At 44.5% G+C, this 26,860-nt stretch overlaps 1 long non-coding RNA gene across 1 annotated transcript in view; it reads left to right on the top strand.

The window, feature by feature from the left end:
• The window catches only part of LOC135055600 (uncharacterized), a 96,947-nt gene that overhangs the window by 4,585 nt on the left and 65,502 nt on the right, over nucleotides 1-26,860 (top strand). The window contains exons 2-3 of the long non-coding RNA XR_010243782.1: nucleotides 1,194-1,240; nucleotides 9,392-9,642. This is a non-coding gene — a long non-coding RNA (uncharacterized LOC135055600). The remainder of the gene's footprint in view (nucleotides 1-1,193; nucleotides 1,241-9,391; nucleotides 9,643-26,860) is intronic.

The raw sequence follows: 26,860 nt of genomic DNA, 5'->3' as shown, positions 1-26,860 counted from the left end.
GCCATCTCAGCCTGCTAAAATTTGTTCTCACCCATGAAATCTAGCACATTTGTGTGAAAGTAGGTAGTTGTGGTCACAAAACCATTCAAATGAGCTTCGAGTATATGTAATAAGGTGTGAGTTTCATATAAGTAGAGATGTGTTGCCCATAGCAACCAATCAGATTCTGCTTCTCATTTATCTAGCACCTTCTAGAAGATAATAGCTAGAATCTTAATTGTTGGTATGGGCAACATCTCCACTTCTATGAACCTTAGTATATATACCCTTAGAGAGTTATTTACTAACAAAGTGCAAATGAGCAGAAACCCATATGAAGCAACTTCACTTTAGCTTTCATTATATTATTTTTACTAAACAGGTACAATCTAATTGCTGTTGCTGTGGGTTATGGCACAGTTGCTCATCTGCCCCTTTGTATGGACTCCTATTAAAGTTGTACAGCTCTTCTGGTTGATTATGGGCTGCGTTTAAAACTTACCTCCCAACTGTCAAATTTTGTTGGGACGTTTCAGGGCTCTATTTTGACATTCTGATCTGGCAAATCCATGCTAAATTTAATAAGAAAACTAAAAGCCTGATGTTGACTTACTTATAATATGCAAAAATAAAGTGGAAAGAATCACACTGCGCAACACTTCAAAGCTGCCGAATAAAGGCCCATACACACTGGGCAATTTTGACGTGAAAGCAGCTCATTTTTGGTGCGTTGAGCTGCTTTCAGCTCAAAACTGCGACAAAGGCCCGATGATGAGCGGTGAGCACTGATACACGCCCCCGCTTCATCGCCGTCAGCCACCGTTCATCTGCTGGTATTACCATTAGATGAATGGCGGGGTGAGCGGCTTTCCATAGCGTCCTGCTATGGAAAGCCGCTCGCCCCCGCTGATCATCGCTGTGCATACACGCTGGGCAAAAACGCCCAGTGTGTATGCACCTTTAGAGTCACACTTATAGAGCAGTCCTCAAACCTCTATATATAGCACCCGAGTAGTCAAAAGGGTAAGTGGTCCCTTCACCGGCGCTAAATCTGAGATTAAAGGAAGCAGGATCGCTTTCTGTCTGTCAGTATATGAAGATAGTCCAAGTCTCTCAGATTTTTCTGCTTCAGTCTCATACTTAAGATTATTTTAACCAGCTCATATTTTATCAATTTATGGTATAACTGTTTCTGTCCCTTCCTATCATTACAGGAATTATTTGATGTCTTCAAACAAAATTTTGCGCTCTCCATTATTTTGTAAGTGTCCTGTACATTTTAAATGGTGTCAAGCTAATATGACTAGTCAAAAAGAGTTGTGGCACAACTTACTGTAGACCTATTATTGCTAGAGAAAAGTAGTAAAATATTCATTTTCTAAACTGTGCACTTAAAAAAATAAAATAAAAATGTTTTTATAACTCGGTGGAGGTTGTTAAAATGTAATGTATTGGCAACTGAGCAAGAAAGTTACTGCAACCCAGTAATTAGATTGTTTACTTTGTAAGGACCACTTAGATAATGAAAGTAAATGTCTAGAGTGGTTATAGCCTTGCCCCCACTTTTCATAAATGCCAATATAGAACTAAATGTTAATTTAGGTCTCATTCACTCCTATCCATTTTTTTCCATCACTCCTAAAAATAAATGCATGAATGTGCACCTATAGGACAAATGTGTTCTTGAATTTTACCAGAATTTGTTTTTCATTTTATGTTGTAGAATGTTATCCGTACAATAGATTATATTGGTAGAGCATAAAGTGTAAGGGAAAACTTATTAATTCTGTATCACTAAAAGCATTTTACATTGTCTGCATTTGTATTAACAGTTTTTATTGAGATTTAAAAAAAATAATAGCAAAAGTCGATAAAAAGAAAGAAAGGGGTACAGAAGAATAAAAGGGGGGATGGGGGTATATGTATAAAAATTATCAACAAAGCAAATATCCAGAGCATTGTCTGCATTTTGAATAATTTTTCCAGCGCTTATAAGTTACGTAATGTTTCCTGCCTAGTGAGAAGTAGATCTTGCTGTATTAAGTCAGGACTCTTTATGAAGAGGTGAGCTATTTTTCAAGCCTAGTCTTGCCTGTTTGCTTATTGGGCTGGCATTCATAGTGAAGGTTTAGTTTCTTTTCACACAATCTACTCAAGGATAGTGGTAAAGAATACAGCTACCTGTGTTATCCCTATATTTGGTAATATCTAATGTGACCTTTTCCGCTGCGGGGTACACTGCATCGGGATGTAGAGTTGGATCTTGATCCGAGGCACCAACTGGCTAAAGCTTTGACTGTTCCCAGGATGCACTGCACCGCCTCCTCTATATCCCCGCCTCCAGGCTCAGTTTGTAAGTTGGTGTCTGCAGTGCAGGCAGCTAACAGGGAGGTCTGGTCTTCCTGTTAGCTGCCTGCAAGCTGGTCTTCCGGCTCCTGCTGCTATCAAGGCCCATTCTACTCAGTCTGTTGGACCTTCTTGGGCTGCCCGCCGTGGTGCGTCCATAGAACAATTGTGCAAGGCGGCTACGTGGTCCTCAGTGAACACATTCATCAAGTTCTATGCCTTTGATACCTCCGCCTCCCAGGATGTTCTTGTGCTCGCTACAGTGCGTCCCCTCCCATGAGAAACTACTTTAAGACATCCCCGATGTTATTCCCTGTGGAATACCAGTGTACCCTGCTGCAGAAAAGGAGATTTATGGTAAGACTTATCATTGTTAAATCTCTTTCTGCGAGGTACACTGGGTTCCAAAGGGCGCTCACCTTGACGCACTTAGCTTCTTTGGGTTTGTATGGCATTAGCCGCTGGTACCTTCTCCTGTCGTGAGAATGTGGTTCTATGTGGCTAACATCTACCGTCTTTTACCTGCTACTGCACTGTACTGGTTAACAAAACTGAGCTCACAGTGCCTGCAGGCGGGGCTATAGAGGAGGTGGTGCAGTGCAACCTGGGAACAGTCAAAGCTTTAGCCTGTTGGTGCCTCGGATCAAGATCCAACTCTACACCCCGATGTTTAACTGTGGAATCCAGTGTACCTCGCAGAAAGAGACTTAACAATGGTAAGTCTACCATAAATCTCCTTTCTCTGACGTCCTAGTGGATGCTGGGAACTCCGTAAGGACCATGGGGAATAGCGGCTCCGCAGGAGACTGGGCACAAAAAGTAAAAGCTTTAGACTAGCTGGTGTGCACTGGCTCCTCCCCCTATGACCCTCCTCCAAGCCTCAGTTAGATTTTTGTGCCCGAACGAGAAGGGTGCAAGCTAGGTGGCTCTCCTGAGCTGCTTAGAAGTAAAAGTTTAAATAGGTTTTTTATTTTCAGTGAGTCCTGCTGGCAACAGGCTCACTGCATCGTGGGACTAAGGGGAGAAGAAGCGAACTCACCTGACTGCAGAGTGGATTGGGCTTCTTGGCTACTGGACATTAGCTCCAGAGGGACGATCACAGGTTCAGCCTAGATGGGTCCCGGAGCCGCGCCGCCGGCCCCCTTACAGAGCCAGAAGAGCGAAGAGGTCCGGAGAAAGCGGCGGCAGAAGACGTTCCTGTCTTCAAATAAGGTAGCGCACAGCACTGCAGCTGTGCGCCATTGCTCTCAGCACACTTCACACTCCGGTCACTGAGGGTGCAGGGCGCTGGGGGGGAGCGCCCTGAGACGCAATAAAAACGATATAAAAACCTTATATGGCTAAAAAAAATGCATCACATATAGCTCCTGGGCTATATGGATGCATTTATCCCCTGCCAGTTTCCTGAAAAAAGCGGGAGAAAAGGCCGCCGTGAAGGGGGCGGAGCCTTTCTCCTCAGCACACAAGCGCCATTTTCTTTCACAGCTCCGCTGGAAGGACGGCTCCCTGACTCTCCCCTGCAGTCCTGCACTACAGAAACAGGGTAAAACAGAGAGGGGGGCACTATTGGCAGCTAATATATAAATACAGCAGCTATAACAGGGAGTAACACTTATATAAGGTTATCCCTGTATATATATAGCGCTCTGGTGTGTGCTGGCAAACTCTCCCTCTGTCTCCCCAAAGGGCTAGTGGGGTCCTGTCCTCTATCAGAGCATTCCCTGTGTGTGTGCTGGGTGTCGGTACGATTGTGTCGACATGTATGAGGAGGAAAATGATGTGGAAGCAGAGCAATTGCCTGTGTTAGTGATGTCACCCCCTAGGGAGTCGACACCTGACTGGATGGTAGTAATTAAAGAATTACGTGACAATGTCAGCACTTTGCAAAAAACTGTTGACGAGATGAGACAGCCGACAAGTCAATTAGTGCCTGTTCAGGCGTCTCAGACACCGTCAGGGGCGCTAAAACGCCCGTTACCTCAGATGGTCGACACAGACCCTGACACGGATACTGAATCCAGTGTCGACGGTGACGAGACAAACGTAATGTCCAGTAGGGCCACACGTTACATGATCACGGCAATGAAGGAGGCATTGAACATTTCTGACACTACAAGTACCACAAAAAAGGGTATTATGTGGGGTGTGAAAAAACTACCAGTGGTTTTTCCTGAGTCAGATGAATTAAATGAGGTGTGTGATAAAGCGTGGGTTTCCCCCGATAAAAAACTGCTGATTTCTAATAAATTATTGTCACTATACCCTTTCCCGCCAGAGGTTAGGGCACGTTGGGAAACACCCCCTAGGGTAGATAAGGCGCTCACACGCTTATCAAAACAAGTGGCGTTACCGTCTCCTGATACGGCCGCTCTCAAGGAACCAGCTGATAGAAGGCTGGAAAATATCTTAAAAGGTATATACACACATACCGGTGTTATACTGCGACCAGCGATCGCCTCAGCCTGGATGTGCAGCGCTGGAGTGGCTTGGTCGGATTCCCTGACTGAAAATATTGATACCCTGGATAGGGACAGTATATTATTAACTATAGAGCATTTAAAGGATGCATTACTATATATGCGAAATGCACAGAGGGATATTTGCACCCTGGCATCTAGAGTAAGTGCGATGTCCATTTCTGCCAGAAGAACGTTATGGACGCGACAGTGGTCAGGTGATGCGGATTCCAAACGACATATGGAAGTATTGCCGTATAAAGGGGAGGAGTTATTTGGGGTCGGTCTATCGGACCTGGTGGCCACAGCAACGGCTGGAAAATCCACCTTTTTACCCCAGGTCACCTCTCAGCAGAAAAAGACACCGTCTTTTCAAACCCAGTCCTTTCGTCCCTATAAGGGCAAGAGGGAAAAAGGCCGCTCGTTCCTGCCCCGGGGCAGAGGAAGGGGAAAAAGACTGCACCATGCAGCCTCTTCCCAGGAGCAGAAGCCCTCCCCCGCTTCTGCCAAGTCCTCAGCATGACGCTGGGGCTCTGCAAGCAGACTCGGGCACGGTGGGGGGCCGTCTCAAGAATTTCAGCGCGCAGTGGGCTCACTCGCAAGTGGACCCCTGGATCCTGCAGGTAGTATCACAGGGGTACAAATTGGAATTCGAGACGTCTCCCCCTCGCCGGTTCCTGAAGTCTGCTCTACCAACGTCTCCCTCCGACAGGGAGGCAGTATTGGAAGCTATTCACAAGCTGTATTCCCAGCAGGTGATAATCAAGGTACCCCTCCTACAACAGGGAAAGGGGTATTATTCCACGCTGTTTGTGGTACCGAAGCCGGACGGCTCGGTGAGACCAATTTTAAATCTAAAATCTTTGAACACTTACATAAAAAGGTTCAAATTCAAGATGGAGTCACTCAGAGCAGTGATAGCGAACCTGGAAGAAGGGGACTATATGGTATCTCTAGACATCAAGGATGCTTATCTCCATGTCCCAATCTACCCTTCTCACCAAGGGTACCTCAGGTTTGTGATACAAAACTGTCATTATCAGTTTCAGACGCTGCCGTTTGGATTGTCCACGGCACCACGGGTCTTTACCAAGGTAATGGCCGAAATGATGATTCTTCTTCGAAGAAAAGGCGTATTAATTATCCCTTACTTGGACGATCTCCTGATAAGGGCAAGGTCCAGGGAACAGTTAGAGGTCGGAGTAGCACTATCTCAGGTAGTGCTACGTCAGCACGGGTGGATTCTAAATATCCCAAAATCACAGCTGATTCCAACAACACGTCTACTGTTCCTAGGGATGATTCTGGACACAGTCCAGAAAAAGGTGTTTCTCCCGGAGGAGAAGGCCAGGGAGTTATCCGAGCTAGTCAGGAACCTCCTAAAACCAGGACAAGTGTCAGTGCATCAGTGCACGAGAGTCCTGGGAAAAATGGTGGCTTCTTACGAAGCGATTCCATTCGGAAGATTCCATGCAAGAACTTTTCAGTGGGATCTGCTGGACAAATGGTCCGGATCGCATCTTCAGATGCATCAGCGGATAACCCTATCTCCAAGGACAAGGGTATCTCTCCTGTAGTGGTTACAGAAGGCTCATCTTCTAGAGGGCCGCAGATTCGGCATTCAGGATTGGATGCTGGTAACCACGGATGCCAGCCTGAGAGGCTGGGGAGCAGTCACACAGGGAAGAAATTTCCAGGGCTTGTGGTCAAGCATGGAAACGTCTCTTCACATAAATATCCTAGAGCTAAGGGCCATTTACAATGCCCTAAGTCAAGCAAGGCCTCTGCTCCAGGGTCAACCGGTATTGATCCAGTCGGACAACATCACGGCTGTCGCCCACGTAAACAGACAGGGCGGCACAAGAAGCAGGAGGGCAATGGCAGAAGCTGCAAGGATTCTCCGCTGGGCGGAAAATCATGTGATAGCACTGTCAGCAGTGTTCATTCCGGGAGTGGACAACTGGGAAGCAGACTTCCTCAGCAGACACGACCTCCACCCGGGGGAGTGGGGACTTCATCCAGAAGTCTTCCAAGTGATTGTAAACCGTTGGGAAAAACCAAAGGTGGACATGATGGCGTCCCGTCTCAACAAGAAACTGGACAGATATTGCGCCAGGTCAAGGGACCCTCAGGCAATAGCGGTGGACGCTCTGGTAACTCCGTGGGTGTTCCAGTCGGTATATGTGTTCCCTCCTCTTCCTCTCATACCAAAAGTACTGAGAATCATAAGAAGAAGAGGAGTAAGAACGATACTCGTGGCTCCGGATTGGCCAAGAAGAACTTGGTACCCGGAGCTGCAAGAGATGCTCACGGAGGACCTGTGGCCTCTACCTCTAAGGAAGGACCTGCTCCAGCAGGGACCTTGTCTGTTCCAAGACTTGCTGCGTTTGACGGCATGGCGGTTGAACGCCGGATCCTGAAGGAAAAAGGCATTCCAGATGAAGTCATCCCTACCCTGATCAAGGCCAGGAAGGATGTAACTGCAAAACATTATCATCGCATTTGGCGAAAATATGTTGCGTGGTGTGAGGCCAAGAAGGCCCCTACGGAGGAATTTCAACTGGGTCGTTTCCTACATTTCCTGCAAGCAGGATTGTCTATGGGCCTAAAATTAGGATCCATTAAGGTTCAAATTTCGGCCCTGTCGATCTTCTTCCAGAAAGAACTGGCTTCAGTGCCTGAAGTTCAGACGTTTGTCAAAGGGGTACTGCATATACAGCCTCCTTTTGTGCCTCCAGTGGCACCTTGGGATCTCAATGTAGTTTTAGGGTTCCTAAAATCACATTGGTTTGAACCACTTGCCACAGTGGTTTGAAATATCTCACATGGAAAGTGGTAATGCTGTTGGCCCTGGCTTCAGCCAGGCGCGTATCAGAATTGGCGGCTTTATCCTATAAAAGCCCTTACCTGATATTTCATTCGGATAGGGCGGAATTGAGGACTCGTCCTCAATTTCTCCCTAAGGTGGTTTCAGCGTTTCACATGAATCAACCTATTGTGGTACCTGTGGCTACTAGGGACTTGGAGGACTCCAAGTTGCTGGACGTAGTCAGGGCCCTGAAAATATATGTTTCCAGGACGGCTGGAGTCAGAAAATCTGACTCGCTGTTTATACTGTATGCACCCAACAAGCTGGGTGCTCCTGCTTCTAAGCAGACGATTGCTCGTTGGATTTGTAGTACAATTCAACTTGCACATTCTGTGGCAGGCCTGCCACAGCCAAAATCTGTAAAAGCCCATTCCACAAGGAAGGTGGGCTCATCTTGGGCGGCTGCCCGAGGGGTCTCGGGTTTACAACTTTGCCGAGCAGTTACTTGGTCAGGGGCAAACACGTTTGCTAAATTCTACAAATTTGATACCCTGGCTGAGGAGGACCTGGAGTTCTCTCATTCGGTGCTGCAGAGTCATCCGCACTCTCCCGCCCGTTTGGGAGCTTTGGTATAATCCCCATGGTCCTTACGGAGTTCCCAGCATCCACTAGGATGTCAGAGAAAATAAGAATTTACTTACCGATAATTCTATTTCTCATAGTCCGTAGTGGATGCTGGGCGCCCATCCCAAGTGCGGATTGTCTGCAATACTTGTATATAGTTATTGTTACAAACAAATCGGGTTGTTTATTGTTGGAAGCCTTCTTTTCAGAGGCTCCATACGGTTATCATACTGTTAACTGGGTTCAGATCACGAGTTGTACGGTGTGATTGGTGTGGCTGGTATGAGTCTTACCCGGGATTCAAGATCCTTCCTTATTATGTACGCTCGTCCGGGCACAGTATCTTAACTGAGGCTTGGAGGAGGGTCATAGGGGGAGGAGCCAGTGCACACCAGCTAGTCTAAAGCTTTTACTTTTTGTGCCCAGTCTCCTGCGGAGCCGCTATTCCCCATGGTCCTTACGGAGTTCCCAGCATCCACTACGGACTATGAGAAATAGAATTATCGGTAAGTAAATTCTTATTTTTTTTCTGGTGTTATAGGTGATTTACATTGTTATCTCTGCTGGGTTTATGTGTTCTCCCTGTGTGTTTCTTTCCACTACACTGATACATTCTAACAAGTTTATTGGCCTCTGACTTCATTATCCATGTCTCTGTGTTTTATAAGAAACTGACTTATCCATGTCTCTGTGTTATGTTATATGGAGATTAGATTGTAAAATCCACTAGGTCAGGGACTGATGTGTCTGGGGAAAAAAATAGTTAGAAGCTGTATATTAGTTCTTCTACCTTGGTACATCTAATCGTGATTAGGGTTATTCTAAAGTATGGTAATGCGATTCAGCTGCGGCGCGGGGGTGGGTGCGCAGAGAGGGTGCACATGGTTTTGCCCAACTGCTAACAAATTTACTGCTGCGATCAACTCTGAATTACCCCCTTATTGAGTTTCTAATGATTTAATTGGCTGAATATAGTTTACTCTACACCATTGCTACTTCCTCTGTGTGGACCAAAAACAATTTAATACTAATTGACAAACTTTTAGCAGTAGTGCCTTGTCTGTAAAATGCTTAGTGATCCAAACCAGGTTTTAGAATATGAAATTAACTGCTTATTTTATTGGTTACCTTTTGTCATCTTTGTTCTTGGTTTAATCTATGCTTTCATTTATTCCAGGTGCTTCTATTGTGGTTATTCTTGCTAAACGCTGAGGACCAGTTCAACACACAGCCCTTTCTTCACAGTCCATAATAAGCTGCTTTAAATGTGAGTCCCCAAGCTTTATCTGGTCAGTTCGTTCCAGGCATATAGGAGTTAATGTTCTGGAAGGCTGGGACCAAAGAGGGAGCTTGGAGACCAACAGAAAGTGATCCAGCCCTCTCTGCAGAGACCTAACACAGAGCACTGCACAGAGTAAACCTCAAACCGTAAGTCCATCCTGTATGTCTTACCTAGAACTAATGTTTTGTTGCCTTCTTAGGAGTTATTTTGTGTAACAGTATCTGCCAATTGGGTACCTAACTCTGCAGGTGTTTATCCTTCCTGGCCCTGCAGACACAATTGCCTAAGTGCAAGTTACATATACTGTATGTACACAAAGTCAGAAATGCTTGGAAATACTAAACCAGTCGTAAATGTGATTGTTGAGTCCAATTAAAGCTACTAACTTCAAACGTGTGTGTGTGTGTGTGTGTGTATATATATATATATATATATATATATATATATATATATATATATATATATATATATATATATATATATATATATATATATATATAAAATTATGTATATGTGTGTGCTGTGTTCTAAAACTACAAATGGAAATGTGGCCTGTATCTACTGTCAGACTCCAACAACTGAATCTGTTGCAGTGTGCTTTCTAAATTATCTGCATAATAGTTTCACTCCAGGTATAGACATTTCTTTTAACTTTAATATGTAGCTCACATGATATTTATTATTGCATAATTACTATACTACTATACATACAAACTGTGCCTTAATTCCATAACTTTTAATTGACTTCATCTAAAAATGCTTCCATTTATTATGTTCAATTTACAACCTATCACTTGAGTCCTACACATTTTATATGATTAACATCTGAATCATAGATTTTACTGTAGGGTGTGATATATAAAGTCGATATTTATGAAAATGTTGAGATGTCAACATGTAGTATGTGGACATTGCTGAAATGTCAATATGATAGAATGTTGACAGACTGTCCCTGGTGGGCTAGCAGTGACTTACCTGCTCCCAGCGGCATTTTCCGCTCCAGCGACAGCTTCCAGGTTGCAGCGGTCGTGTGTTCAGCAGTTCTAACACAGACATCTGACAGAGCGGCGGTTCCGTTCAGTATTATTTCCCTAACCCTAACTCCCCCCCCCCCCTTCAGTGCCTAACCCTAACCATCCCGCAGCCTAACCCTAATGTCGGCATTGTGAGAATGGCAGGATTGCAGATGTCTGCCTTTTGAGCATGTCAACATTCCAAGGCTGTCAACATTGTGGTGCCAATGACTGTCAACATTGTGAATGTCTATTATATGACTGCATGCCGTACTGCAATCCAGTTCTTTTTATTTGTCATGCTGTAATTTATTGAAGTTTATTTATATAGCTAGCACCTACGTAATAGAAAGTTCTTTCCAGATATTATAATAATCATTCACATTAGTCCTACCAGTATGGAATGTGACAGAAAAATGGAGCACCCAGAGGAAACCTCTTCAAACACGAGGAGAACGTACAAACTCTGCACAGATAGGTATTTGGTAGAAATCTAACCCATGATTCATTGTGGTGAGGCAGAAATGTCATTTAGTTGCTTCAAAGAAAACATATTACACTAAACTCCAATACTACACTCAGTTTATGCTTAACAATTTAAAGTTCTGTTTATGTGCCTCAAACCTATAACCTGTGTTGGAGCACAATGTACATTTTACAGACTCCTCTATTAAAATATACAATAATCCAACAAACACAGGTGAACTACTCTACCATTGTCTTAGAATTGGGGTACATTGACAAAGCAAATTGGATCTCGCCAGTACTGCTCAGAGAAATTTGCTTTGTCATATAATTTTGTTTATTTTTATTTATTATTATTTTTTATATTGTGTAATTGGTGCTTTCAATTGTTTAAGTATTTGTTTCTGCCACACTACATTAAAATAGAATTGTCATTCACATTTATTCACTTTTTGTGCAGCACTGCGGAACTTTCTCTGCATTTTGGCTGTTCCGTTGTATAAAATTGAGCTGCCAAACAAGAGTTAATCTGTCTTTTAGCCATTTGGCCAGAACTCTACAACTGGCATCTATGTCTTGCCCCATAAGTTATGTGCATTCTTCTCAAGCACTCTGTTTAATTGGTTCAGACGTGTCCTGCATCCTTTTCCCATGATTACTGCAGGGAGAATTATACTGGATAATAGCAAGGGAAGAAGGGGGAAGGTGTTAAAGGGAGGAGTTGTCTCCTTTTAAATTAGGGTAGTTACACCTACAGTATATAAATCTCTACACATTGTGCTAAAAAAAACTACTTTGTGTGTGTATATTTTTACACACACACACACACACACACACACACACACACACACACACACACACACACACACACACACACACACACACACTGGCAGATCAACCTGTGAGTGTGACACATGTAATTTTTCATTTTAAGGAACATCCAATGGGATAAGGCCATTATAAAATAATGCCCCATGCTTAATACTCTCACTTGGGCATAGTTATGCAAAAAGCGATGCATGTTTTGGTTTATTTTTCTGTTTAATCTAATTTTTATGGGGAAAACACATTTCCTTACATTGTTAGTTCTCTAATATTGTTACCATCATTTCTGTACCAAAATGAGATTAGGCCTCTTATACAATTTACAAAACTGTTCTAACTGTAATTACTTGATATTACAGCTAAATCTGTTCGACCCTAGCACTTATCCTGAGTGACGGGAGTATCGTCTTTTAATTAATCTTCCTGGATCACAGAGCATCCTATTTGGAGGGTAGTCAAGATTGATAGTGCTCATAACCTGCTTATTGCAATAGGTCTCAACACCCTATGTGTAACAAGGCTAAAAGTAGTGTTCAAAGTGAAAATACATTTCTGCTAAAAGTTTATAGGTAATTTAAGTAAGTGACATGGGGGCAGATGTATTAACCTGGAGAAGGCATAAGGAAGTGATAAACCAGTGATATGTGCAAGGTGATAAAGGAACCAGCCTATCAGCTTCAATATGTAAACTAACAGTAAGGATCTGATTGGCTGGTGCCTTTATCACCTTGCACATATCACTGGTTTATCACTTCCTTATGCTTTCTCCAGGTTAATACATCTGCCCCATGGTCACATCACGGTCATATCTACATCCTCCAGACACAAGCATTAATGCTTTTAAAGATCTAGGCTCTCCCCAACCTCCTGCCATCTAAAAATACTCTTGCATTGACGAACACCACACAGCAGGTGCACATGGTTACATCACACAAACCTCAGATCACCATGCGGAATGCCATAAGGAATGGTGTAAAGAGCAGCATGAGTGGAGACTTGAGCAGTGAAAACATGTTCTTTGGAGTCACTAAACGTTTGTTGGAAGAGGAATTATGGTCTGCGGCTGATGATTTGAACTGAGCCCCTACAGTATACAGTGAATTTCTAGAGAATTGCATGAATTCTTTATGGCAGTTGTTTGGGAAAGTCCCTTTTCTATTTCACCGTTATCATGTCCCCTTCTCGCATCCATGCACAGTGACGTTTATCAAACCGTGGCTTGTTGAGTTGTGTGGAAGACCCTGAACCCCATCAAACATGTTTTTAGAATTAATTGGAAAACTATTCCGTTTCACCCAACATCAGCACCCGATCTCACATATGTTCTTGTGGCTCCATGGATGTGCATCCCTATAGCCATGTTCCAAAGTATGGTGGAAGCTTTCCCATACCAACTGGGGGAGTGTTATTATCTCCATATTAATGAACATGTTTATTATATGAGTAGGAATCATCGGTATTGAAATCTTATTTATAGTGCTGTCCGTTATTCATTCATGAATTTCTTTTTGCCGGAGACTGTGCTTGGTAAACCACACTGTGCCCCTAGGGAGTGACACTTGGATTCAGTGAGTCCCATTACCTCACTGCACCTAGTTCTCTGTCAGTTTTACAGTTATTATCCTCATTACTCCTTTTGCTGTATGTTTCCGTGTCAGATTGCCGGGTATTGCATGCACAATGGTTTGATAACCTGGGAACAGGTGTCTTTCCTGGATAAGAAATTTATGGCAGTTCCTATCATTGTGCATGTGTAGTCAAACTGCACGTATTCCTATACAGTACGTAATATTTCTATTTATACAGATAAGTGTGTTTAAGCTAATATGTGTACTGTTCATGTATTCATGCATAAAAAGGGCTTAATGTCCTCTACTGAGATTGCTCATTCAGTATTCCCTGCAGCAAGATCTCCAACACATTAACTCTTTAGAAATACTTGAACCTGGCACAAATAATTTCTTGAACTGCAAACTGCAAGATTAGAATTTTAGTGCAGCAAAATACTTTTATTAATTACTGGTATTATTTATCTAGTATTTAAAAATACAGATTTTAACATAATTGCTGAACCTTGCATCTGAGCTACAAATTTGAAAGTTAGAATCAGTTTATTAATAACATTAGTTACATACTTACTTACAGTATCTGCTTTCCTAGAGGCTCTACACACCCCAGCATGCCCTGCAACAGTTTTAGCATTTCCTAACGGTTAAACTTAGCAGGGCATGCTGGGACTTGTAGTTTCAGAACAGCTGGAGAGCCACAGGTTGGCCAGGACTGTCCTAGATCATCAGCGAGATGCCAGTATTCTTGCGAGTCCCCATAGGCTCCTAAGAGATCAGGTATCCCACCCTACTTGCTACACTGTGAAATGAATGAGGGGAGTTGGAGAGGTTTGCATCGTTGCATTATGGTGTGGTCATGCCACGATGATGTGATTTCTATAGCCTGGGACTGGTCAGTGGCATTTCACCACCAGGTACTCCTGGAGGGAAATCAAACACATTTGGTAAGTTTGATTTGGGACCTTCACAATAGATGAAATGCCATCCAATTTTCAATTGTTCAGATAAGTTATTCATTATACCTGCACTTGAGATTCTAAGCTTTTTAAATAGGGAATATGAGTGTAGAGATGTGTCCTCATACATCTAACCTCAATACGACATGCAGTGGCAGATGTTTGTCGTGAGTGAGCTGACGGGTCCCGTGCAACTTCATTGACATCAGGCATCTTTTTTACAGAGAATGTGTCTTATTTGCTTTGCGAATAGGACACATAAGCAGACTCTGCTGATTAAAATTATATGTGGCGTGACTGTATTCTCTGTGCATCTGCAGCTGTATCTGCATACAAAATGCTACGATACAGTTTTCTAAAAACACTGTACCTTAACGTTCCATATGCAGTTAGAGATGCGGTCACGCACAGTATATAGGCATACCGCATATCATTTTAATCAGCATAATCAATTTAATGGAAAAAGTCGCACAAAAAGACCATTGTCAATGGCACGGCATGACTAGAAGGGCTGTTTACAAATCTAAAAACAATACAAACTGGTGAAGGAATAGGCGCTAATGACCATAAATTTTTGTAATAAGGTATTCCCTTGTAAATTGAAAGTATTACTGAAACTGCTTAACATCCCGATTTTATTGAAATAAAGTGCATAAACAAACACTTAATGGCACCACCGCAGATCGCGTTTCGGTCCGTAGTCCTTCCTCAAGAACGGATCTGTTCTTGAGAAAGGTCTACGGACCGAAAAGCGTCGCACGGACTCACTTTTTGCTGTGATCCAGGAGTTGACCAGTGCAGGGAGTACTTGCCGTTTGAGTATTTTTTGCGATCTGCGGTGGTGCCGTGCTTCCAAGCCCGGGACCTGCTTTTTGCTTTATTAGTTAAGCTTAGCCCACCGCTTCCTCATTAAACGGTGAGATATAACATACACTTAACTACTGCACCTGCACTTTATGGACTATTTTATGGAATTTCTTATGTTTTTTAAATGTTTTTGAATGTACAGTTAAGTGTTTGTTTATGCACTTTAATTCAATAAAATCGGGATGTTAAGCAGTTCCAGTAATACTTTCAATTTATAAGGGAATACCTTATTACAAACATTTATGGTTATTAGCGCCTATTCCTTCACCTGTTTGTATTGTTTTTAGATTTGTACACAAGAGACTGGTGTTTTCTCTATCTGGAGTGAAGGAGGCTGCTATTCATCATTTGATTTGCGCAACCTGAAGTAAAATAAACCCTGTTTTTTAGAAGGACTGTTTAAGCGCTGTGTCAGGAAGCTAGATGTAAGTGGACACACCTGAATATCGGTATTAGTGTTCATTCTAGCACCCTGCACCTAATCTGTGAGTAGGGCATATTTTAATTAAGGGCAACATTTTATACTTGATGTATCACTATATACCCTCACTGGGTTCAGGGTGCTAGAGTGAACATTAAGGGGTCGATCCCTTTAGCCGTGATGATATCTCGGGTGCAAATCATCACAGCAGTGGACGCACTTTACGGTGGCCCGAATTTGCACAAAAATGCTCGCTGCCCCATAGGGCTCCGAGCACCTTGGAGCGAATTCAGCTCGAAACCAGGCCGCGAAGGGTGTTATGTGCTGTTGCAGCGATGTTTAAAAGCTGGCAACAGCACCCAATCCCGCACCCTTTGCGAGTAATAGGATCGAACCCTGTGTATTGAACGTTTCTTTCCTTGCACTTGTGTGTGTGTGTGTGTTTATATGTGTGTGTGTGTGTGTGTGTGTGTGTGTGTATGTGTATATATATATATATATATATATAATGTGTATATACAGACAGAAAGTTCAGCACCCACCATAGCTAGCTCACTTATCCTCACAACTAGAGATGAGCGCCTGAAATTTTTCGGGTTTTGGTTTTGGGTTCGGTTCCGCGGCCGTGTTTTGGGTTCGACCGCGTTTTGGCAAAACCTCACCGAATTTTTTTTGTCGGATTCGGGTGTGTTTTGGATTCAGGTGTTTTTTTCAAAAAACCCTAAAAAACAGCTTAAATCATAGAATTTGGGGGTCATTTTGATCCCAAAGTATTATTAACCTCAAAAACCATAATTTCCACTCATTTTCAGTCTATTCTGAATACCTCACAATATTATTTTTAGTCCTAAAATTTGCACCGAGGTCGCTGTGTGAGTAAGATAAGCGACCCTAGTGGCCGACACAAACACCGGGCCCATCTAGGAGTGGCACTGCAGTGTCACGCAGGATGGCCCTTCCAAAAAACCCTCCCCAAACAGCACATGACGCAAAGAAAAAAAGAGGCGCAATGAGGTAGCTGACTGTGTGAGTAAGATAAGCGACCCTAGTGGCCGACACAAACACCGGGCCCATCTAGGAGTGGCACTGCAGTGTCACGCAGGATGTCCCTTCCAAAAAACCCTCCCCAAACAGCACATGACGCAAAGAAAAAAAGAGGCGCAATGAGGTAGCTGACTGTGTGAGTAAGATAAGCGACCCTAGTGGCCGACACAAACACCGGGCCCATCTAGGAGTGGCACTGCAGTGTCACGCAGGATGGCCCTTCCAAAAAACCCTCCCCAAACAGCACATGACGCAAAGAAAAATAAAAGAAAAAAGAGGTGCAAGATGGATTTGTCCTTGGGCCCTCCCACCCACCCTTATGTTGTATAAACAGGACATGCACACTTTAACCAACCCATCATTTCAGTGACAGGGTCTGCCACACGACTGTGACTGATATGACGGGTTGGTTTGGACCCCCCCCAAAAAAGAAGCAATTAATCTCTCCTTGCACAAACTGGCTCTACAGAGGCAAGATGTCCACCTCATCATCATCCTCCGATATATCACCGTGTACATCCCCCTCCTCACAGATTATCAATTCGTCCCCACTGGAATCCACCATCTCAGCTCCCTGTGTACTTTGTGGAGGCAATTGCTGCTGGTCAATGTCTCCGCGGAGGAATTGATTATAATTCATTTTAATGAACATCATCTTCTCCACATTTTCTGGATGTAACCTCGTACGCCGATTGCTGAAAAGGTGAGCGGCGGCACTAAACACTCTTTCGGAGTACACACTTGTGGGAGGGCAACTTAGGTAGAATAAAGCCAGTTTGTGCAAGGGCCTCCAAATTGCCTCTTTTTCCTGCCAGTATAAGTACGGACTGTGTGACGTGCCTACTTGGATGCGGTCACTCATATAATCCTCCACCATTCTTTCAATGTTGAGAGAATCATATGCAGTGACAGTAGACGACATGTCCGTAATCGTTGTCAGGTCCTTCAGTCCGGACCAGATGTCCGCATCAGCAGTCGCTCCAGACTGCCCTGCATCACCGCCAGCGGGTGGGCTCGGAATTCTGAGCCTTTTCCTCGCACCCCCAGTTGCGGGAGAATGTGAAGGAGGAGATGTTGACAGGTCGCGTTCCGCTTGACTTGACAATTTTCTCACCAGCAGGTCTTTCAACCCCAGCAGACTTGTGTCTGCCGGAAAGAGAGATCCAAGGTAGGCTTTAAATCTAGGATCGAGCACGGTGGCCAAAATGTAGTGCTCTGATTTTAACAGATTGACCACCCGTGAATCCTTGTTAAGCGAATTAAGGGCTCCATCTACAAGTCCCACATGCCTAGCGGAATCGCTCCGTGTTAGCTCCTCCTTCAATGTCTCCAGCTTCTTCTGCAAAAGCCTGATGAGGGGAATGACCTGACTCAGGCTGGCAGTGTCTGAACTGACTTCACGTGTGGCAAGTTCAAAGGGCATCAGAACCTTGCACAACGTTGAAATCATTCTCCACTGCGCTTGAGACAGGTGCATTCCACCTCCTATATCGTGCTCAATTGTATAGGCTTGAATGGCCTTTTGCTGCTCCTCCAACCTCTGAAGCATATAGAGGGTTGAATTCCACCTCGTTACCACTTCTTGCTTCAGATGATGGCAGGGCAGGTTCAGTAGTTTTTGGTGGTGCTCCAGTCTTCTGTACGTGGTGCCTGTACGCCGAAAGTGTCCCGCAATTCTTCTGGCCACCGACAGCATCTCTTGCACGCCCCTGTCGTTTTTTAAAAAATTCTGCACCACCAAATTCAAGGTATGTGCAAAACATGGGACGTGCTGGAATTTGCCCATATTTAATGCACACACAATATTGCTGGCGTTGTCCGATGCCACAAATCTACAGGAGAGTCCAATTGGGGTAAGCCATTCCGCGATGATCTTCCTCAGTTGCCGTAAGAGGTTTTCAGCTGTGTGCGTATTCTGGAAAGCGGTGATACAAAGCGTAGCCTGCCTAGGAAAGAGTTGGCGTTTGCGAGATGCTGCTACTGGTGCCGCCGCTGCTGTTCTTGCGGCGGGAGTCCATACATCTACCCAGTGGGCTGTCAGTCATATAGTCCTGACCCTGCCCTGCTCCACTTGTCCACATGTCCGTGGTTAAGTGGACATTGGGTCCAGCTGCATTTTTTAGGACACTGGTGAGTCTTTTTCTGAGGTCTGTGTACATTTTCGGTATCGCCTGCCTAGAGAAGTGGAACCTAGATGGTATTTGGTAACGGGGGCACACTGCCTCAATAAATTGTCTAGTTCCCTGTGAACTAACGGCGGATACCGGACGCACGTCTAACACCAACATAGTTGTCAAGGCCTCAGTTATCCGCTTTGCAGCAGGATGACTGCTGTGATATTTCATCTTCCTCGCAAAGGACTGTTGAACAGTCAATTGCTTACTGGAAGTAGTACAAGTGGGCTTACGACTTCCCCTCTGGGATGACCATCGACTCCCAGCAGCAACAACAGCAGCGCTAGCAGCAGTAGGCGTTACACGCAAGGATGCATCGGAGGAATCCCAGGCAGGAGAGGACTCGTCAGAATTGCCAGTGACATGGCCTGCAGGACTATTGGCATTCCTGGGGAAGGAGGAAATTGACACTGAGGGAGTTGGTGGGGTGGTTTGCGTGAGCTTGGTTACAAGAGGAAGGGATTTACTGGTCAGTGGACTGCTTCCGCTGTCACCCAAAGTTTTTGAACTTGTCACTGACTTATTATGAATGCGCTGCAGGTGACGTATAAGGGAGGATGTTCCGAGGTGGTTAACGTCCTTACCCCTACTTATTACAGCTTGACAAAGGGAACACACGGCTTGACACCTGTTGTCCGCATTTCTGTTGAAATAGTTCCACACCGAAGAGCTGATTTTTTTGGTATTTTCACCAGGCATGTCAACGGCCATATTCCTCCCACGGACAACAGGTGTCTCCCCGGGTGCCTGACTTAAACAAACCACCTCACCATCAGAATCCTCCTGGTCAATTTCCTCCCCAGCGCCAGCAACACCCATATCCTCCTCATCCTGGTGTACTTCAACACTGACATCTTCAATCTGACTATCAGGAACTGGACTGCGGGTGCTCCTTCCAGCACTTGCAGGGGGCGTGCAAATGGTGGAAGGCGCATGCTCTTCACGTCCAGTGTTGGGAAGGTCAGGCATCGCAACCGACACAATTGGACTCTCCTTGTGGATTTGGGATTTCGAAGAACGCACAGTTCTTTGCGGTGCTACTGCTTTTGCCAGCTTGAGTCTTTTCATTTTTCTAGCGAGAGGCTGAGTGCCTCCATCCTCATGTGAAGCTGAACCACTAGCCATGAACATAGGCCAGGGCCTCAGCCGTTCCTTGCCACTCCGTGTGGTAAATGGCATATTGGCAAGTTTACGCTTCTCCTCCGACAATTTTATTTTAGGTTTTGGAGTCCTTTTTTTTACTGATATTTGGTGTTTTGGATTTGACATGCTCTGTACTATGACATTGGGCATCGGCCTTGGCAGACGACGTTGCTGGCATTTCATCGTCTCGGCCATGACTAGTGGCAGCAGCTTCAGCACGAGGTGGAAGTGGATCTTGATCTTTCCCTAATTTTGGAACCTCAACATTTTTGTTCTCCATATTTTAATAGGCACAACTAAAAGGCACCTCAGGTAAACAATGGAGATGGATGGATACTAGTATACAATTATGAATGGACTGCCGAGTGCCGACACAGAGGTAGCAACAGCCGTGGACTACCGTACTGTACTGTGTCTGCTGCTAATATAGACTGGATGATAATGAGATGTAGTATGTATAAAGAAGAAAGAAAAAAAAACCACGGGTAGGTGGTATACAATTATGGATGGACTGCCGAGTGCCGACACAGAGGTAGCTACAGCCGTGGACTACCGTACTGTACTGTGTCTGCTGCTAATATAGACTGGTTGATAATGAGATGTAGTATGTATGTATAAAGAAGAAAGAAAAAAAAACCACGGGTAGGTGGTATACAATTATGGATGGACTGCCGAATGCCGACACAGAGGTAGCTACAGCCGTGGACTACCGTACTGTACTGTGTCTGCTGCTAATATAGACTGGATGATAATGAGATGTAGTATGTATAAAGAAGAAAGAAAAAAAAAAACACGGGTAGGTGGTATACAATTATGGATGGACTGCCGAGTGCCGACACAGAGGTAGCTACAGCCGTGGACTACCGTACTGTACTGTGTCTGCTGCTAATATAGACTGGATGATAATGAGATGTAGTATGTATGTATAAAGAAGAAAGAAAAAAAAACCACGGGTAGGTGGTATACAATTATGGATGGACTGCCGAGTGCCGACACAGAGGTAGCTACAGCCGTGGACTACCGTACTGTACTGTGTCTGCTGCTAATATAGACTGGATGATAATGAGATGTAGTATGTATAAAGAAGAAAGAAAAAAAAAACCACGGGTAGGTGGTATACAATTATGGATGGACTGCCGAGTGCCGACACAGAGGTAGCTACAGCCGTGAACTACCGTACTGTGTCTGCTGCGACTGGATGATAAATAATGATATAAAAAATATATATATATCACTACTGCAGCCGGACAGGTATATATTATATAATGACGGACCTGCTGGACACTGTCTGTCAGCAGAATGAGTTTTTTATAGAATAAAAAAACACCACACAAGTCACACGACGAGTGTTTAACTTTTTCAGGCAATCACAATATAGTATACTATACTGGTGGTCAGTGTGGTCAGGTCACTGGTCAGTCACACTGGCAGTGGCACTCCTGCCTGCAGCAAAAGTGTGCACTGTTTAATTTTAATAATATGTATGTACTCCTGGCTCCTGCTATAACCTATAACTGCTCCCCAGTCTCCCCCACAATTAAGCTGTGTGAGCACAGTCAGATATTATACATAGATGATGCAGCACACTGGGCTGAGCACAGATATGGTATGTGACTGAGTCACTGTGTATCGTTTTTTTCAGGCAGAGAACGGATTATATTAAATAAAACTGCACTGGTGGTCACTGGTCAGTGGTCAGTCACTAGTAAACTCTGCACTCTCTAGTACTCCTAAGCTCCAGTAAATCAAGTGTCTCTGTCTCAATCTCACTCTCTCTCTTCTAATCTAAATGGAGAGGACGCCAGCCACGTCCTCTCCCTATCAATCTCAATGCACGTGTGAAAATGGCGGCGACGCGCGGCTCCTTATACAGAATCCGAGTCTCGCGATAGAATCCGAGCCTCGCGAGAATCCGACAGCGTCATGATGACGTTCGGGCGCGCTCGGGTTAACCGAGCAAGGCGGGAAGATCCGAGTCGCTCGGACCCGTGTAAAAAAACATGAAGTTCGGGCGGGTTCGGATTCCGAGGAACCGAACCCGCTCATCTCTACTCACAACATCAATAAATAAATGATGGGGGTTTAGTTAGTGAATTGGCCAATGCACGGAAGCCTGCATACCGCTCGCCAAGGTACCCCACCTTCATGCAGGTCCTACACTATCACAAAGTCTCAAAAATTATATATAAAAATATGCGTGTGTCTGTGTATATATGTATGTAATGTAATACAATATTTTATACCAGATGCTTACTTGCATCTTAGCAGTTAACTGGAGATTATTCAATACCTGGAAATACTAAAGTCACAGGACAGTCTGTGGGACAAAGTCCATCAGCGGCCACAGGAGTGTGTGGGGGTGTGTTTTACAATGTTACTGAGTACAGAGAGAACGTGCTGCATGTAAGCTCACACGGACTCTCATCTCCATGGAGCCTGCAGTATGAATACAGTAATACTGCATTACTGAAGTAACTGAAAAATAATGCATTTTTGCTATATGTGCCCTACAATTTCACAGTTGGGGCAGATATATATATATATATATATATATATATATATATATATATATATATATATATATATATATATATACACTGCTCAAAAAAATAAAGGGAACACTAAAATAACACATCCTAGATCTGAATGAATGAAATATTCTTATTAAATACTTTGTTCTTTACATAGTTGAATGTGCTGACAACAAAATCACACAAAAATTATCAATGGAAATCAAATTTATTAACCCATGGAGGTCTGGATTTGGAGTCACACTCAAAATGAAAGTGGAAAAACACACTACAGGCTGATCCAACTTTGATGTAATGTCCTTAAAATAAGTCAAAATGAGGCTCAGTAGTGTGGGTGGCCTCCACGTGCCTGTATGACCTCCCTACAACCCACACAAGTGGCTCAGGTAGTGCAGCTCATCCAGGATGGAACATCAATACGAGGTGTGGCAAGAAGGTTTGCTGTGTCTGTCAGCGTAGTGTCCAGAGCATGGAGGCGCTACCAGGAGACAGGCTAGTACATCAGGAGACGTGGAGGAGGCCGTAGGAGGGCAACAACCCAGCAGCAGGACCGCTACCTCCGCCTTTGTGCAAGGAGGAACAGGAGGAGCACTGCCAGAGCCCTGCAAAATGACCTCCAGCAAGCCACAAATGTGCATGTGTCTACTCAAACGATCAGAAACAGACTCCATGACGGTGGTATGAGGGCCCGACGTCCACAGGTAGGGGTTGTGCTTACAGCCCAACACCGTGCAGGACGTTTGGCATTTGCCAGAGAACACCAAGATTGGCAAATTCGCCACTGGTGCCCTGTGCTCTTCACAGATGAAAGCAGGTTCTCACTGAGCACATGTGACAGACGTGACAGAGTCTGGAGACGTCAAGGAGAACGTTCTGCTGCCTGCAACATCCTCCAGCATGACCGGTTTGGCAGTGGGTCAGTAATGGTGTGGGGTGGCATTTTTTTGGGGGGCCGCACAGCCCTCCATGTGCTCGCCAGAGGTAGCCTGACTGCCATTAGGTACCGAGATGAGATCCTCAGACCCCTTGTGAGACCATATGCTGGTGCGGTTGGCCCTGGGTTCCTCCTAATGCAAGACAATGCTAGACCTCATGTGGCTGGAGTGTGTCAGCAGTTCCTGCAAGACGAAGGCATTGATGCTATGGACTGGCCCGCCCGTTCCCCAGACCTGAATCCAATTGAGCACATCTGGGACATCATGTCTCGCTCCATCCACCAACGCTACATTGCACCACAGACTGTCCAGGAGTTGGCGGATGCTTTAGTCCAGGTCTGGGAGGAGATCCCTCAGGAGACCATCCGCCACTTCATCAGGAGCATGCCCAGGCGTTGTAGGGAGGTCATACAGGCACATGGGGGCCACACACACTACTGAGCCTCATTTTGACTTGTTTTAAGGACATTACATCAAAGTTGGATCAGCCTGTAGTGTGTTTTTCAACTTTAATTTTGAGGGTGACTCCAAATCCAGACCTCCATGGGTTAATAAATTTGATTTCCATTGATAATTTTTGTGTGATTTTGTTGTCAGCACATTCAACTATGTTAAGAACAAAGTATTTAATAAGAATATTTCATCCATTCAGATCTAGGATGTGTTATTTTAGTGTTCCCTTTATTTTTTTGAGCAGTGTGTGTGTGTGTGTATATATATGTATATATGTATGTATATATATGTATGTGTGTGTATATATATATATATATATATATATATATATATATATATATATATATATATATATATATATATAATTTACATTTTATGCCATCTTTTGATAAAGACTTTATTCAGTGCTGAATATAACACCTGTTCATACAGCAATTGCTTCTGTACTTCACCGTAACCGAACACAGGCGTCCGATTTCCCACAAGGGGCAATGTGTTATCGTCATATCATAGTGCCATGTTATGCTCCACAATGTTGGGGGTATGTTTTATTTATCTAAAATACTGACAAAACAAAATGATTTAAGTAGAAAAATCTATTACAAGGAACCAGTAAGACCCTGCATTAACGAGCAGCCTGTGAAAGGCCAGCTCTACTTACAACTTGCAGGGACCAGATGCCGTTTAATAGGTACAGTAGAACTGGAACTAGCCTGTAATTGGAGACAAATGAAATTTTCAGAACTGTTCTGCTGACTATTTGCCTCGTTTGGCTGCAGAATTTAGCTTTAACGTTGCAGTCCCACATACTCTGTTTGTGCTTGTCTAACATGACGCTGTCGTGTTTATAGCCCATCCTTACATTCTTCTCTTTTTAGAATTGTCTTTTTAAGTGAGGCTTTCATGGCTGCCTAATCTCTCAGCTTGAACGCATTTGTGTCTCTGCACTCAGGATTGTTGTCAATAATACCCCTTTCTGCTGCGGTGTAGTCTAGTGTTCACTCCAGCGGACGGGCAGGGCAGGGGCACAAGAGCGCGTGCGCCAAAAGGGTGTGTGGCTATGCAAATAGGGGGCGTGTCCACTTGCACGTAATGCAAGTGGGTGGTTCAGTCCACAGACGGGGGAGTGGGCGGCCGGCGCCGTCACTGTTGGGGGGTGTTAAACACAACACAAGGGTGAGTATCTACTGCGCCCACAGATAGCTGCAGTGAGGGCGTCCAAGGAGATGTCACTCTATCTCCGAAAAATAGTCACAAACAATACAAGAGTTCGCCTTCTGCTGCGCTATCCGCAAGTTCTAAAATACGGAATAGTGATAATTTATCACAAGACTGTTATGAAGTCCCAGACTCCAGAACTAAGGAAGAACAGCTACCAACAGTTCAGATAATTCAGGGAAAGTGGTGTACGGAAATCTGAAAAGACGATAGTTGATAGATGTGAATCGTAAGCGTATAGTTGGAGAACTCCTTATACGTACGCACCGTACTCACATGTACACTGTGCGCAAAGTGTTCATAAAGGTATCTTTCTCCTCCATATGTGTAGTGGGTTCCCTCAATCTTCTTCCCCTTTTTAGTCGCCACTCATAGAACAGAAGGGTATAGAAACCCCAATAGTGTAAACCGTTCGATATGTGGTTATCAGAAAGGTATATGAGAAATGAGGAGGCGACGTTAATCAGGAACGTACCAAACTTACATAAATATAGATAAAATACTCCTATAAAGGTATCTTTCAAGCGTACTAATAATAAAGGGGTGATGCGTACCCCAAACTCACGTTCTGCAGATGTTATATAGGCACATCAAGGTTTCTTTAATGGATCACTTCCTGTTCCCCCTCTTCCGAGCTCCTGCCGAGGCCACAGGATACATAAACCCTCACAAAGGAGAAGGTTTTATGATGTGTCCATTTATAGCAAAATTATTTTAAAATCTTAAAAAATTTTCATATAAAAATTTCTAAACATGAGTCACCATGCATACAATGGAGAGAAACATCCCAATACTGGGAGGTAGTTGTGAAAAAACACAGACCTGGGGTGCGGTAAATCCGGACTCCCACACTCCTAAGGGCTGATCTCCTGGGTATCGGGGTGCACCTCCTTAACCACCAACGCGTTTCAACTAAAAAGTCTTTGTCAAGGTGTCACACCGATACCCAGGAGATCAGCCCTTAGGAGTGTGGGAGTCCGGATTTACCGCACCCCAGGTCTGTGTTTTTTCCGTACACCACTTTCCCTGAATTATCTGAACTGTTGGTAGCTGTTCTTCCTTGGTTCTGGAGTCTGGGACTTCATAACAGTCTTGTGATAAATTATCACTATTTCGTATTTTAGAACTTGCGGATAGCGCAGCAGAAGGCGAACTCTTGTATTGTTTGTGACTGTTCGGGGTGTGCCCAGCACCTACGGAGGTGCTGGGCTTCCCCCAAGCTCTCTGACAGCGTGAATGGATACCGCGCGCATGCGCGCGGCATCTTTACACGCTGAGAGGAGCAGAAAGCGGGCGGCTGTTTTAGCAGGGCGCCGCAGAAAGGGCAGGGCGGGTTTTGCCCTTAAAAAATCAGGCAGGGTGCGGCGCCCTGCTAAAACAGCCTAGAGTGAACACTAGGTACACTGGGCTCCACAAGGAATAACATCGGGGTGCAGAGTAGGATCTTGATCCGAGGCACCAACAGGCTCAAAGCTTTAGACTGTTCCCAAGATGCACAGCGCCTCCTCCTCTATAACCCCGCCTCCATGCCAGTGAGCTCAGTTTGTAGTTGGTGCCTGCAGTAGCAGGTCACTTAACAGGGGGCTGCTTCAGGCAGCCTATTCTTAGCTTAAAATTTAAAGACAGAAGAGGACTATACAAAGGGCTACAGCAGGCTGTGTCTGATCTACGTCCCTGCTGCAGCTCCATCACCCCCAGGGGCGCTGTATACTCCCGCGCTGCGGTTGCCGGGTCACTACAGCGGAGGCGCC

The sequence above is a fragment of the Pseudophryne corroboree genome, chromosome 3 (genome assembly GCF_028390025.1).
Source record: "Pseudophryne corroboree isolate aPseCor3 chromosome 3, aPseCor3.hap2, whole genome shotgun sequence".
NCBI classification, from domain to species: Eukaryota; Metazoa; Chordata; class Amphibia; order Anura; family Myobatrachidae; genus Pseudophryne; species Pseudophryne corroboree.
The sequence above is the reverse complement of the archived record's forward strand: the minus strand, read 5'-3'. Positions and strand labels throughout refer to the sequence as shown.